The 16,259-nt window shown below is 45.0% G+C and overlaps 1 pseudogene; it reads right to left on the bottom strand.

Annotated features, from left to right (window-relative positions):
* Positions 1-14,930: 14,930 nt before the first annotated feature.
* Positions 14,931-15,676, bottom strand: LOC119309740 (annotated as a pseudogene).
* Between the last annotated feature and the right edge of the window lie 583 nt (positions 15,677-16,259).

Here is a 16,259-nt window from a genome sequence, read left to right as displayed (position 1 = left end):
TCTCTGCTTTTGTGACTATCTTTTGGCTCTAGCGGCTTGTTGAAATTCCTTCATCATCACAACTTGAGGAACTTGCTCCCCATGTGGAGATAATCCCAATCATCAAGCACCAAGTAAGTATTTCAAGATCAATCTGGGTATGGAGAAAGGTCTTGTCGAGTCCAAGTGGACATTTGATAGATAGTACCGTCACATGGACAAGTAAAACTTGCATTAACTAGAGTCATCTCTCTTAATCCTGCACCGCGAGCCTGCCACTAAGGTGGCGTCCTACTGTGAGGCTCACGAGGCCCTCGTGAAGCATCTTGATCGAGGTTCTTCCAATGCTAGTCACCTTGAGGGGGAGTTAGAGCCCATGAAGAATCCCAGAGGTAGGTGACGAAGGCCAGTTTTCCAAGGATGTGGTGTCGCCATTGAGGTTCAAGGTGACTTGGGCTGATGGAAAGGTATTGATGCTGATGGGAGGGTGGCTGAGTTGGAGGCTCACATGGCTACTATTAGACACTAGTCCAATCTAGGACTGCTAATTAGGGTGCACTAAGATACCTGTTTGTGCACTCTAGAATCATCTACCAAGGTATTAGGTAGTATGGAAACATATATAATGTATATATACATATACAAATCGTGTGGACAGAGATCTAATTTTGAAGTGGCACACGATCATGTCCATTTTCCTATTGTGATTTATCAACCAACAAAAAATAGTAAAACAATGTATTGTATAAGATTGTAAGCACTTACTCATATGTCGTAGATCTGTAGAGCATATCACATAAAGAGTCTTAAGATACCAACGTATATATGGGTCGTGTTCAGGAGAAAGTTGCTCCATCTCATAGCAATGAAACAGGTATATGGCACCAATGATGACGATGACAAAGACACGAACGAGAAAACATCAACTATTAGTAAACACAAAGGGATGGTTTTTTCCAATTAATGAGCAAATATAGTGAGTAGAATACCCAGAGCATTGAACACACATGGGCAATTACAACTATCATATAGTTGTAGTTCAATATTATCAAGAAGCATTGACAGTTCTCACACCCTTTGAGGAGGCTTCTTTGCACACTTCCCGTCAGAAGATATATACGAGGATCGGAATGAAGCCCAATATAACAAGAAGTGTTGCAGCAATACAAAGCACAATGTTCCCACCAGATTGGTTCAAACAAAAATGAAACTGGTTTGTTTCGTCACCATCCACTCGTACTCATCTTCCTCAATTTCGGGCGGCCATGCCGATCGACCAGACCAGTTTAAACAAACAACGGGAGGATCCACATAAGAATGGAGGTGGCACAGCCTCCACGGCCAGGGCGGCGTAGGTGAAGAGGAATGCACGACAGTAGCAGCATTGAGGAGCTTGGCCATGGAACTCTAAGGCCCTGTACCATGGCAGGTGCCTAGACAGGTGCTAGAGAAAAAAACCCATTTTTTCCTGAGATTGGATTCCACCGGTGCTTAGTGAGGGAGGTAGAAGCAAAGTTTTGCTCCCGGTGCCAGCCGGTGCTTGCAAAACATAACTGCTCCCTTCACGTCCAGCGAAGCTTCAAATAGTAGCAGGTGCCAGGCTAGGCAGGCGCTACGCAGGTGCCAGGCTAGGTTCTACGTGAATATTAAAGCAACTCAAGCATCTATGCTAAGTACTCCTTATTGCGAGACAAGTTCTTTTTTGCAATTCAAGTTGTTCTCTCTCCTTAAGCACCTGTGTCTAGGCACCCGCCATTGTATAAGGCCTAAGCCGCATGTTCAAAGTTAAAACTGATGTGCTCAATCGGTGGTGTCGGGGACGTACGCGTCTTTATACAAGTTGACCTTGCGTGGACTAGCAGTCACACTCACAACAAGTTTTCATGTCTTATAATATTAAAATTACGAAATATGTATCTGGCACACCGAATCGTTTTTTGCAAAACTGCCAACTGCATTGGATGCCTTTGATTTCGCATCTAGCGGTCATTGTCTCATCGTGCGCGGGCGGGTGGAGCGGAGATTTTGTGGGCGCGGGTACTGGACAGAGAGAAGAGTTGAGAGAGATTGAGAGTTGAGACGTGGGAGGAGGAAGCGGAGGAGAGGGAGAGTCAACCGGGTGGGGCGCTGACTTGGCAGCGGACCGTCATCGGAGCCGGCGGCTCCATGGAAGCGCACCAGAAGAGCTCCTCGGCCATCATGGAGTGGCCCTCAGGGGACCCCGGCTGCTCTGGCTCCTGGCTGATCTGCTACTCCACCATGGCCATGGTGGTGATCGTCGACGGCGGCGTGGGGCTGTTGGTTGAGATGAGCAATGGTGGCACCGGCGTGGTGTAGCAGTAGTAGTAGAGGGAGATGGTGGCGCTGGCGGCGAAGCCGAGGAGGACGAATGTGAGTAAGACAAGGAGCAGGGTGAAGGCCTTGAGCAGGCACCACGACAATCAGCAGCAGTCCTTGCCTGGCGTCAGGGGCACCTCCACTCCTGTCGCCGCTTCCTCGGCCCCGACACTGCCTTGTCGAGACTTGAGCTACTTACTCGATTAGATTTCCGCGCCTCGTCCTGCAGGTCGATACGATCCAGCAGCGACGGCCACCACTGCCTTCAATTCAGTTCCTCCTCACTCCTCCCACACGTACTACTACTGGTCTCCTGATCGATCAATTGACGATCAACTTGCTTGACGCGCGTATGTAACAGCCAATTAATTCGGATCGACGGTCGATCTCTCTCTGTAGCAAGGCAAAGGCGGGACATGTCGGCTTTTCTTCATCAGAACATAAACTTCTTTTCTCTTCATTCGCTCTCCCCTCATTGTGACTGAACCTTCTTTTTGCAAAACATTAGTGCATCTCGTGTCCTTTGAAATATTTGAACTTTACTCAATTCTTTGGTTTTCAGGGTATGTACTGTGTGAGCGTGAAAGCCATACTCGGAGTGGCACTGTGTGAGGGAATCTACTGTAAAGCCAACCGTTGTACTGAAAAAGTCTTGATCTTCTTGGTTTCAATGTTATCGAAGCCATGGTGTGTGCATTTTCATAACAAGAATACAGTGTTATATCCTTTTGAATTCAATTAGTCATACTGTTCATTTTCAGTATATTTTCAGTATAGAGTTCTTCAGAGAGTTCTTATTCGAGTTTGTGGAGCTGGTAACTGACAAACCGACTGTGATGTTATGGAAAATCATGATACACAAAAGAATTTATTTACTAATAAGGATAGGATAAACCTGCAGTAACACACCATAGGATTGAGGCTTTGTTAGGATAATTTTGATGCGGTGAAAATAAGCTGTTGAAAAACACAAACCTTCATAAACTTTTGTGAAAATAACATTGTTAATATACACATCACAAACTAGATAACTTACAAACAAATATCGCGGTAACTTTGAGCCAGAGGAAAAAATGTTGGAAACACACCTCCGATGACTTCTATGTAACTTAGGTGCAAACATCGTGGTATTTTTGGACCCAAGGAAAATTTTGTTAAAAATATGTTCACAATAAATTTTTGTAAGTACCATGGTAATATGTTCATCACATACCATATAATTTAGGTGAAAACACCATGGTAACTTTGACCCTCGGGAAGAAAATTGTTGACACAATTCCCTTGGTAATTTTTGTCTAAACACGATGGTAACATACACATCACAAACCTGACAATTTAAGTACAAACATCATGATAACTTTGACCATGTGGAAGAAAATTGTTGAAAAATATACCACTGGTAATTTATCTGTAAATAACATGGTAATACATGCACCGCATACCTGATAACTTAGATCAAAACACCGTGATAATTTTGACCCTCAGTAAAATCTCTATAAATAGCATGGTAATATATGCACAGTAGATTTGACAACTTACGTCCAAAACATCACGATAACTTTTTGACCCGTGGGAAATAAGTTGTTGAAACTGTTGGAAATATGCCCTAGAGGCAATAATAAAAGTATTATTATATTTCATTGTTCATGATAATTGTCTTTTATTCATGCTATAACTGTATTATCCGGAAATCGTAATACACGTGTGAATACATAGACCTCAATATGTCCCTAGTGAGCCTCTAGTTGATTAGCTCGTTGTGATCAACAGATAGTCATGATTTCCTGGCTATGGACATTGGATGTCGTTGATAACGGGATCACATCATTAGGAGAATGATGTGATGGACAAGACCCAATCCTAAGCATAGCACAAAGGTCGTTTAGTTCGTTTGCTAGAGCTTTGCCAATGTCAAGTATCTCTTCCTTAGACCATGAGATCGTGTAACTCCCGGATACCGTAGGAGTGCCTTGGGTGTATCAAACGTCACAACGTAACTGGGTGACTATAAAGGTGCATTACAGGTATCTCCGAAAGTAGCTGTTGGGTTGACACGGATTGAGACTGAGATTTGTCACTCCGTATGACGGAGAGGTATCTCTGGGCCCACTCGGTAATGCATCATCATAACGAGCTCAAGGTGACCAAAGTGTTGGCCACGAGATCATGCATTACGGTACGAGTAAAGTGACTTGCCGGTAACGAGACTGAACAAGGTATTGGGATACCGACGATCGAGTCTCGGGCAAGTAACGTACCGATTGACAAAGGGAATTGTATACAGGGTTTGATCGAATCCTCGACATCGTGGTTCATCCGATGACAACATCGAGAAGCATGTGGGAGCCAACCTGGGTATCCAGATCCCGCTGTTGGTTATTGACCGGAGAACGTCTCGGTCATGTCTACATGTCTCCCGAACCCGTAGGGTCTACACACTTAAGGTTTGATGATGCTAGGGTTATAAAGGAAGTTTGTATGTGGTTACCGAATGTTGTTCGGAGTCCCGGATGAGATCTCGGACGTCACGAGGAGTTCCGGAATGGTCCGGAGGTAAAGATTTATATATGAGAAGTCCTATTTTGGCCACCGGAAAATGTTTGGGATTTTTCGGTATTGTACCGGGAAGGTTCTAGAAGGTTCCGGAGTGGGGCCCACCTGCATGGGGGGGGGCCCACATGAACGTGAGTAGTGGGGGAAAGGCCCCACACCCCTGGTCAAGGCGCATCAAGATCCCCCCTTAGAAGGAATAAGATCATATCCCGAAGGGATAAGATCAAGATCCCTAAAAAGGGGGGATAACAATCGGTGGGGAAGGAAATGATGGGATTTCTTTCCTCCCACCTTGGCCAACGCCCCAATGGACTTGGAGGGCAAGAAACCAGCCCCTCCACCCCTATATATAGTGGGGAGGCGCATGGGAGCTTAAGACAAGCCAAGGCGCAGCCCCTCCCCTCCCCAACACCTCTCCTCCTCCGTATATGCTTGGCGAAGCCCTGTCGGAGTACTGCTGCACCAACTACACCACGCCGTCGTGCTGCCGTTGGAGCAATCTTCCTCAACCTCTCCTTCCCCCTTGCTGGATCAAGAAGGAGGAGACGTCTCCCGTCCCGTACGTGTGTTGAACGCGGAGGTGCTGTCCGTTCAGCACTTGGACATCGGTGATCCGAATCACGTTCGAGTACGACTCCATCATCACCATCCCCTTGGCTAGCTTCCGCTCGTGATCTACAAGTGGTATGTAGATGCAAACTCTCTCCCTTGACTCGTTGCTTAGATGAACTCATAGATGGATCTTGGTGAAACCGTAGGAAAAATTTTAATTTTCTGCAACGTTCTTCAACAGTGGCATCATGAGCTAGGTCTATGCGTAGTTCTCTTTGCACGAGTAGAACACAATTTTGTTGTGGGCGTGGATTTTGTCATCTTACTTGCCTCTACTAGTCTTTTCTTGCTTCGACGGTATTGTGGGATGAAGCGGCCCGGACCAACCTTACACGTACGCTTATGTGAGACCGGTTCCACCGACTGACATACACTAGTTGCATAAGGTGGCTGGCGGATGTCTGTCTTTCCCACTTTAGTTGGAGCGGATTCGATGAAAAGGGCCCTTATGAAGGGTAAATAGAAGTTGACAAAATCACGTTGTGGTTATTCGTAGGTAAGAAAACGTTCTTGCTAGAACCCAATTGCAGCCACGTAAAAGATGCAACAACAATTAGAGGACGTCTAACTTGTTTTTGCAGCGATTGATCATGTGATGTGATATGGCCAGAAGTTGTGATGAATGATGAATTGTGATGTATGAGATCATGTTCTTTGTAATAGGATTCACGACTTGCATGTCGATGAGTATGACAACCGGCAGGAGCCATAGGAGTTGTCTTTATTTTTTGTATGACCTGCGTGTCATTGAAGAACGCCATGTAACTCACTTTACTTTATTGCTAAATGCGTTAGCCATAGAAGTAGAAGTAGTCGTTGGCGTGACAACTTCATGAAGACACGATGATGGAGATCATGATGATGGAGATCATGGTGTCAAGCCGGTGACAAGATGATCATGGAGCCCCGAAGATGAAGATCAATGGAGCTATATGATATTGGCCATATCATGTCACAACTATATAATTGCATGTGATGTTTATTATGTTTATGCATCTTGTTTACTTAGGACGACGGTAGTAAATAAGATGATCCCTTACAAAAATTTCAAGAAGTGTTCTCCCCTAACTGTGCACCGTTGCTACAGCTCGTCGCTTCTAAGCACCACATGATGATCGGGTGTGATGGATTCTTACGTTCACATACAACGGGTGTAAGACAGTTTTACACAGCGAAAACACTTAGGGTTAACTTGACGAGCCTAGCATGTGCAGACATGGCCTCGGAACACGGAGACCGAAAGGTCGAACACGAGTCGTATGGAAGATACGATCAACATGAGAATGTTCACCGACGATGACTAGTCCGTCTCACGTGATGATCGGACACGGCCTAGTCGACTCGGATCGTGTAACACTTAGATGACTAAAGGGATGTCTAATCTGAGTGGGAGTTCATAATTTGATTAGAACTTAATTATCATGAACTTAGTCTAAAACCTTTGCAAATATGTCTTGTAGATCAAATGGCCAACGCTCATGTCAACATGAACTTCAACGCGTTCCTAGAGAAAACCAAGCTGAAAGATGATGGCAGCAACTATACGGACTGGGTCCGGAACCTGAGGATCATCCTCATAGCTGCCAGGAAACAATATGTCCTAGAAGGATCGCTAGGTGACGCTCCCGTCCCAGAGAACCAAGACATTATGAATGCTTGGCAAACTCGCGCTGATGATTACTCCCTCGTTCAGTGCGGCATGCTTTACAGCTTAGAACCGGGGCTCCAAAAGCGTTTTGAGCATCACGGAGCATATGAGATGTTCGAAGAGCTGAAACTAGTTTTCCAAGTTCATGCCCGGGTCGAGAGATATGATGTCTCCGACAAGTTCTACAGTTGTAAGATGGAGGAAAACAGTTCTGTCAGTGAGCACATCCTGAAGATGTCTGGGTTGCACAACCGTATGACCCAGCTGAACATTAACCTCCCAGATGAGGCGGTCATTGACAGAATCCTCCAGTCGCTCCCACCAAGCTACAAGAGCTTTGTGATGAACTACAACATGCAGGGGATGGAAAAGACCATTCCTGAAGTGTTCTCGATGCTGAAGTCAGCAGAGGCTGAAATCAAGAAAGAACATCAAGTGTTGATGGTCAATAAGACCACTAAGTTCAAGAAGGGCAAGGGTAAGAAGAACTTCAAGAAGGACGGCAAGGAGGTTGCCGCGCCTGGTAAGCCAGTTACCGGGAAGAAGTCAAAGAATGGACCTAAGCCTGAGACTGAGTGCTTTTATTGCAAGGGGAAAGGTCACTGGAAGCGGAACTGCCCCAAATACTTAGCAGATAAGAAGGCCGGCAAAACTAAAGGTATATTTGATATACATGTAATTGATGTGTACCTTACCAGTACTCGTAGTAACTCCTGGGTATTTGATACCGGTGCCGTTGCTCATATTTGTAACTCACAGCAGGAGCTGCGGAATAAACGGAGACTGGCGAAGGACGAGGTGATGATGCGCGTCGGGAATGGTTCCAGAGTCGATGTGATCGCCGTCGGCACGCTGCCTCTACATTTACCTACGGGATTAGTTTTGAACCTTAATAATTATTATTTAGTGCCAAGTTTGAGCATGAACATTGTATCTGGATCTCGTTTAATACGAGATGGCTACTCATTTAAGTCTGAGAATAATGGTTGTTCGATTTATATGAGAGATATGTTTTATGGTCATGCTCCGATGGTCAATGGTTTATTCTTAATGAATCTCGAGCGTAATATTACACATGTTCATAGTGTAGATGCCAAAAGATGTAAAGTTGATAACGATAGTCCCACATACTTGTGGCACTGCCGCCTTGGTCACATTGGTGTCAAGCGCATGAAGAAGCTCCATGCCGATGGACTTTTAGAGTCTCTTGATTATGAATCGTTTGACACGTGCGAACCATGCCTCATGGGCAAGATGATCAAGACTCCGTTCTCCGGAACAATGGAGCGAGCAACCAACTTATTGGAAATCATACATACCGATGTGTGCGGTCCAATGAGCGTTGAGGCTCGCGGAGGATATCGTTATGTTCTCACTCTCACTGATGACTTAAGTAGATATGGGTATGTCTACTTAATGAAACACAAGTCTGAGACCTTCGAAAAGTTCAAGGAATTTCAGAATGAGGTGGAGAATCAACGTGACCGAAAGATAAAGTGCCTACGATCAGATCGTGGAGGAGAATATTTAAGTCACGAATTTGGCACACACTTAAGGAAATGTGGAATCGTTTCACAACTCACACCGCCTGGAACACCTCAGCGAAACGGTGTGTCCGAACATCGTAATCGCACTCTATTGGATATGGTGCGGTCTATGATGTCTCTTACTGATTTACCGCTATCATTTTGGGGATACGCTCTAGAGACAGCTACATTCACTTTAAATAGGGCACCGTCTAAATCCATTGAGACGACACCGTATGAATTATGGTTTGGGAAGAAACCTAAGCTGTCGTTTCTAAAAGTTTGGGGATGCGATGCTTATGTCAAGAAACTTCAACCTGAAAAGCTCGAACCCAAGTCGGAAAAATGCGTCTTCATAGGATACCCTAAGGAAACTGTCGGGTATACCTTCTACTTAAGATCCGAGGGCAAAATCTTTGTTGCCAAGAACGGATGCTTTCTGGAAAAAGAGTTTCTCTCGAAAGAAGTAAGTGGGAGGAAAGTAGAACTCGATGAAGTACTACCTCTCGAACGGGAAAGTGGTGCAGCTCAGGAAAATGTTCCTGTGATGCCCACACCAACTGAAGAGGAAACCAATGATGATGATCAAGGTACTTCGGATCAAGTTGCTACTGAACTTCGTAGGTCCACAAGGACACGTTCCGCACCAGAGTGGTACGGCAACCCCGTCCTGGAAATCATGTTGTTAGACAACGGTGAACCTTCGAACTATGAAGAAGCGACGGCGGGCCCAGATTCCAACAAATGGCTTGAAGCCATGAAATCCGAGATAGAATCCATGTATGAAAACAAAGTATGGACTTTGACAGACTTGCCCGATGATCGGTGAGCGATAGAAAACAAATGGATCTTTAAGAAGAAGACAGACGCGGATGGTAATGTCACCATCTATAAAGCTCGACTTGTCGCTAAGGGTTATCGACAGGTTCAAGGGATTGACTACGACGAGACATTCTCTCCCGTAGCGAAGCTAAAGTCCGCCCGAATCATGTTAGCAATTGCCGCATACTATGATTATGAGATATGGCAGATGGACGTCAAAACAACATTCCTTAACGGGCATCTTAAGGAAGAACTGTATATGATGCAGCCGGAAGGTTTTTTCGATCCTAAGAACGCTAACAAAGTATGCAAGCTCCAGCGATCCATTTATGGGCTGGTGCAAGCATCTCGGAGTTGGAATATTCGCTTTGATGAGATGATCAAAGCGTTTGGGTTTATGCAGACTTATGGAGAAGCCTGCGTTTACAAGAAAGTGAGTGGGAGCTCTGTAGCATTTCTCATATTATATGTAGATGACATACTCTTGATGGGAAATAATATAGAATTTCTGGACAACATTAAGGCCTACTTGAATAAGTGTTTTTCAATGAAGGACCTTGGAGAAGCTGCTTACATATTAGGCATCAAGATCTATAGAGATAGATCGAGACGCCTCATAGGTCTTTCACAAAGCACATACCTTGATAAGATTTTGAAGAGGTTCAAAATGGATCAGTCCAAGAAGGGGTTCTTGCCTATGTTACAAGGTGTGAGATTGAGCTCGGCTCAGTCACCGACCACGGCAAAAGATAAAGAAGAGATGAGTGTCATCCCCTATGCTTCAGCCATAGGATCTATTATGTATGCCATGCTGTGTACCAGACCTGATGTAAACCTTGCCGTGAGTTTGGTAGCTAGATAACAAAGTAATCCCGGCAAGGAACACTGGACAGCAGTCAAGAATATCCTGAAGTACCTGAAAAGGACAAAGGACATGTTTCTCGTTTATGGAGGAGACAAAGAGCTTGTCGTAAAGGGTTACGTCGACGCTAGCTTCGACTCAGATCCGGATGACTCTAAGTCACAAACCGGATACGTGTATATGTTGAATGGTGGAGCAGTAAGCTGGTGCAGCTGCAAGCAGAGCGTCGTGGCGGGATCTACGTGTGAAGCGGAGTACATGGCAGCCTCGGAGGCAGCGCATGAAGCGATTTGGGTGAAGGAGTTCATCACCGACCTAGGAGTCATACCCAATGCGTCGGGGCCAATCAAACTCTTCTGTGACAACACTGGAGCTATTGCCCTTGCTAAGGAGCCCAGGTTTCACAAGAAGACCAGGCACATCAAGCGTCGTTTCAACTCCATCCGTGAAAATGTTCAAGATGGAGACGTAGAAATTTGCAAAGTACATACGGATCTGAATGTCGCAGATCCGTTGACTAAACCTCTCTCGCGAGCTAAACATGATCAACACCAGAACTCTATGGGTGTTCGATTCATCACAATGTAACTAGATTGGTGACTCTAGTGCAAGTGGGAGACTGTTGGAAATATTCCCTAGAGGCAATAATAAAAGTATTATTATATTTCATTGTTCATGATAATTGTCTTTTATTCATGCTATAACTGTATTATCCGGAAATCGTAATACACGTGTGAATACATAGACCTCAATATGTCCCTAGTGAGCCTCTAGTTGACTAGCTCGTTGTGATCAACAGATAGTCATGATTTTCTGGCTATGGACATTGGATGTCGTTGATAACGGGATCACATCATTAGGAGAATGATGTGATGGACAAGACCCAATCCTAAGCATAGCACAAAGGTCGTTTAGTTCGTTTGCTAGAGCTTTGCCAATGTCAAGTATCTCTTCCTTAGACCATGAGATCGTGTAACTCCCGGATACCGTAGGAGTGCCTTGGGTGTATCAAACGTCACAACGTAACTGGGTGACTATAAAGGTGCATTACAGGTATCTCCGAAAGTAGCTGTTGGGTTGACACGGATCGAGACTGGGATTTGTCACTCCGTATGACGGAGAGGTATCTCTGGGCCCACTCGGTAATGCATCATCATAATGAGCTCAAGGTGACCAAAGTGTTGGCCACGAGATCATGCATTACGGTACGAGTAAAGTGACTTGCCGGTAACGAGACTGAACAAGGTATTGGGATACCGACGATCGAGTCTCGGGCAAGTAACGTACCGATTGACAAAGGGAATTGTATACAGGGTTTGATCGAATCCTCGACATCGTGGTTCATCCGATGAAAACATCGAGAAGCATGTGGGAGCCAACATGGGTATCCAGATCCCGCTGTTGGTTATTGACCGGAGAACGTCTCGGTCATGTCTACATGTCTCCCGAACCCGTAGGGTCTACACACTTAAGGTTCCATGACGCTAGGGTTATAAAGGAAGTTTGTATGTGGTTACCGAATGTTGTTCGGAGTCCCGGATGATATCCCGGACGTCACGAGGAGTTCCGGAATGGTCCGGAGATAAAGATTTATATATGGGAAGTCCTATTTTGGCCACCGAAAAATGTTCGGGATTTTTCGGTATTGTACCGGGAAGGTTCTAGAAGGTTTCGGAGTGGGGCACACCTGCATGGGGGGACCCACATGAACGTGAGTAGTGGGGGAAAGGCCCCACACCCCTGGTCAAGGCGCACCAAGATCCCCCCTTAGAAGGAATAAGATCATATCCCGAAGGGATAAGATCAAGATCCCTAAAAAGGGGGGATAACAATCGGTGGGGAAGGAAATGATGGGATTTCTTTCCTCCCACCTTGGCCAACGCCCCAATGGACTTGGAGGGCAAGAAACCAGCCCCTCCACCCCTATATATAGTGGGGAGGCGCATGGGAGCTTAAGACAAGCCAATGCGCAGCCCCTCCCCTCCCCAACACCTCTCCTCCTCCGTATATGCTTGGCGAAGCCCTGTCGGAGTACTGCTGCACCAACTACACCACGCCGTCGTGCTGCCGTTGGAGCAATCTTCCTCAACCTCTCCTTCCCCCTTGCTGGATCAAGAAGGAGGAGACGTCTCCTGTCCCGTACGTGTGTTGAACGCGGAGGTGCTGTCCGTTCAGCACTTGGACATCGGTGATCCGAATCACGTTCGAGTACGACTCCATCATCACCATCCCCTTGGCTAGCTTCCGCTCGTGATCTACAAGTGGTATGTAGATGCAAACTCTCTCCCTTGACTCGTTGCTTAGATGAACTCGTAGATGGATCTTGGTGAAACCGTAGGAAAATTTTTAATTTTCTGCAACGTTCTTCAACAGAAACATACCCACCATAGTAACTTTTTGACCTCGACCCGGAAAAATTTGTTCAAACATCCCTCAATAATTTTTGTATAAATAACATGGTAATATAAGCACAACCTAACTGATAACTTACATGCAAACACCATTATAACTTTTGCTCAGGGGAAAAAGTTATTGAAAACATACTCTCGCTAACTTATGTATAAATGTTGATAATATACGCTCTGCGGATCTGATAACTTACATACAAACAACGTGGTAAATTTGACGAAAGAGAAAAAAGTTGTTGAAAAACATACCCCGATAACTTATGTAAAAATAGCACGGTAATATACGAACCACATACCCGATAACTTACATAAAAATACTATGGTAAATTTTTGACCCGAAGAAAAAGTTGTTGAAAAACATACTCAGTTAACTTATGTGAATATAGGACAGTAATATATGCACCGCATACCCGATAACTTACATACGAACACTAGGTGACTTTGACAAACTCTTTTTTGAGTGAAGAACATACTTCTAGTAATTTATGTGAAAATTGCATAGTAATATAGCAACCCCATACCCGATAACTATACATATATTCACCACAATAACTTTTGAGTAAGTCCAAAAAATGTTGAAAAACATACCCCCACCAATAACTTACATGAAAATAGCACGGCAATATACGAACCACATACCTGATAATTTACATACAAGCACCATGGTAACTTTTACCAAGTCAAAAAAAATGTTGAAAAACAGACACCTTCATTAACTTATGTGAAAATAGGACGATAATACATGAACCACATACTCAACAAAATACGTACAAACACCACAGTAACATTGATCAAGGCGCTGGGAGGGGGGGGGGTTATTAAAAACATCTCCCGATGTCTTATGTGAAAATAGCACGGTAATATATGAACCGCATACCCGATAACTTAGGTACAAACACCGCGGTATTTTTACCCAATGGAAAATGTTGTTGAAAAACAAAACCCGGTAACTTACGTCAAAATAACACGGTAATATATGAACCACACACCCATAATTCACGAGCAAACACCATGGTAACTTTTGACCAAGGAGAAAAAAGTTGTTGAAAAATATAACCCCCGACAACTTATGTGAAAATACCACGGTAACTTGCACACCGCGGGCGTGGTAACTTATGATGCCCATGCGTGATAACCTTAGGCCCAAAGAAAGTCATCGGAACATACCAATATGAAATCTAGTTTTGAAGATCTCGCCACACGAATATTTATGTGAAAACTATTTTCGCATTGAACCAGCACTTTGAGCTACAAAACATTTTGAATTTTCAGAATAGGGAGAATTTAGAATGGCATCAACTCTTTTATCCTCTAATGCATACATGCATGTTCATGTGGAGAAGGGTGGGAGAACAAGTTTTATGCCCTGGTAACTTATATGGAAATACCACGGTAACTTTCACAACACAGGATTGATAACTTATATAGCCTAGGCATGATAACTTTTGGCCTCAAAAAAATGTTGGCGAAACATACCAACATAGGATCTAGTTTCAAAGATCTTGTCGCGACGAATTTTTTATGTGAAAACGGTTTTTTCATCAGGTCGGCGGTTTAAGCTACAAAACATTTTGAATTTTTAAAATAGGAAGAATCTAGGTTGACGTCAGCTTTTTCGTCCTCTAATACAAGTAGAAAAAAGAATGCACATGAAAGGAGAAAAAAATCATACGCATGCATATAATTAGAAGAAAAAATGAGGTGTGTGGTAGTTTTGCTTATATGGCACACATGTGTCAAATATCACGGTCCAACTGCTGCATATTTGACTATGTGTGGCTTGATAAGTACTAGTATCTGCTAAGTCATTTGTGAAATAATCCATAGTCAATGATGAGGCAGAAAAGTGGAGTTCAGTTCTCATGCTAACCTCATGGATGACCTTAAAAGAGAGAAACAGAGTGAAGAAAGGAAGTCTGATGGCACCAACTAGTCCCATCGAAAGAAGCCAAGTCCGAGGAGTGGTTCGACCCACCTTGATTTTTCAACCGAGATCTTTAGACCATGATGTCTGTTGTACATAATTTTTTCTCTTCTTGCCTTTTTTCTTTTTGCGGATATTCTTGTTCTTGACTCTATTGTACTCTTCCTTTATAAATAGACACTGTTGCATTTCATAAAGCAGTATCGTGTTACAAAAAAACAACAACTTCTATATTTATACAACCGGTGTAGACGTGTGGCTAGAAGAGAGTGAAGCCATCGTCGTAGGAGACGTGGTACCCACGGCGACACGGCGGCGCTTCCTCGTCGCGCTCCTGGCAGCAGCTCCACCTTCCCTTCCAGTTGGCACGGCCTGTGTTGTGGCGGTCGCCACAGTCGTTCCACCTGTAGACATAACACCGCTCTTGTCGCTCCACTCGCCGTCGATCCCTTGGTGCGGCGGCGACGGCGAAAACAGCCCCTTCTCACCTGCAACACAAACACGCATGTGTCCACTCTCAAAGGGGCCTCGGGAAGGTCCTCGGGCCTGTAGTTTTGCATAGGCCGCGGCAGTCGTATGCATGGGCCTCTAAAGGATCTATGGCCCCCAGCTGACGAAATCAGCACGCACAGAGTCGCAAGCCCAACCGCAGCCTGAAGATATTTTGCAACAAGTGTACTGTAGCGTAGTGCGGCAGTTAGTGGTGCTGATACGATACCTACCGGTGATGTGGCCATGGAAGGCGCAGGCAGCAGGAGAGTTCTCCTCGTCCAGGTACAGGGCGCTGCACCTCAGGCATCGTTTCCTCTGCTTGTCCCTGGCCTTTGCTTCCTCCTCTGTCGTCGCTGCTGCTGCTGCGGCAGCGTCGCCTCCTGTGGTCGCGCTGATCCGCCCGCGATGCGGCCACGGGGCAGCCGCAGTGGCAGCGTTGCGGCGCGAAGGGCCAAGCGGTGCCAGGGACAGCTTGGGCGTCAAGAGGGTCGGGGTGGGAAAGGAACTCGCCATGGCCTGACGACTGAGACTGAGAGGATGTGCAGTCTGTCACTTGCAACGTGAATGGTATGTTAGGACGTGCTCTGGGCTAATGGGCTTTCTAGCGTGTAAGAGCAACTTCAATAGGGCGACCTATTTTGTGGCATTTCCTAATGTTAAGCGCCCGTTTCTTCAGTAACCGCAAACGGGCGCATACCCCTAGCGCCGTGCTGGGCCGGCCCGTGTCTTTTTTTTTTGGGTTCAAAACTGCAGCAAAAATCGAATTTCCTAAGCGGGGTATGGAACTCGCGATCTCTCAGTTGGTAAAGCAGCGCATTGACCAGCACGACATCCTATCGCATGTGTCTATTGACTTCTTCCTGATGTTTTTTTTACCTAGGCCGCGGGAGCCCGCCAAACCAGTTTTCCACGGCTTCGTGATTTCTTGGCGTTTCTTTTTCTGGTTCCTTTTTTCCTTTTCTTTTTATTTTCTTAAATGCGCGAACGTTTTTTCAAAGTCCTAAACTTTTTTCAAGTCGAATTAACTTCTGTTAAAATCAGTGAACTTTTTTCAAAATCGATGAACTTTTTTGAATTTGATGAAAGTTTTCCAAAA

The sequence above is a fragment of the Triticum dicoccoides genome, chromosome 5B, assembly GCF_002162155.2.
Source record: "Triticum dicoccoides isolate Atlit2015 ecotype Zavitan chromosome 5B, WEW_v2.0, whole genome shotgun sequence".
Lineage (NCBI taxonomy): Eukaryota > Viridiplantae > Streptophyta > Magnoliopsida > Poales > Poaceae > Triticum > Triticum dicoccoides.
The sequence above is the reverse complement of the archived record's forward strand: the minus strand, read 5'-3'. Positions and strand labels throughout refer to the sequence as shown.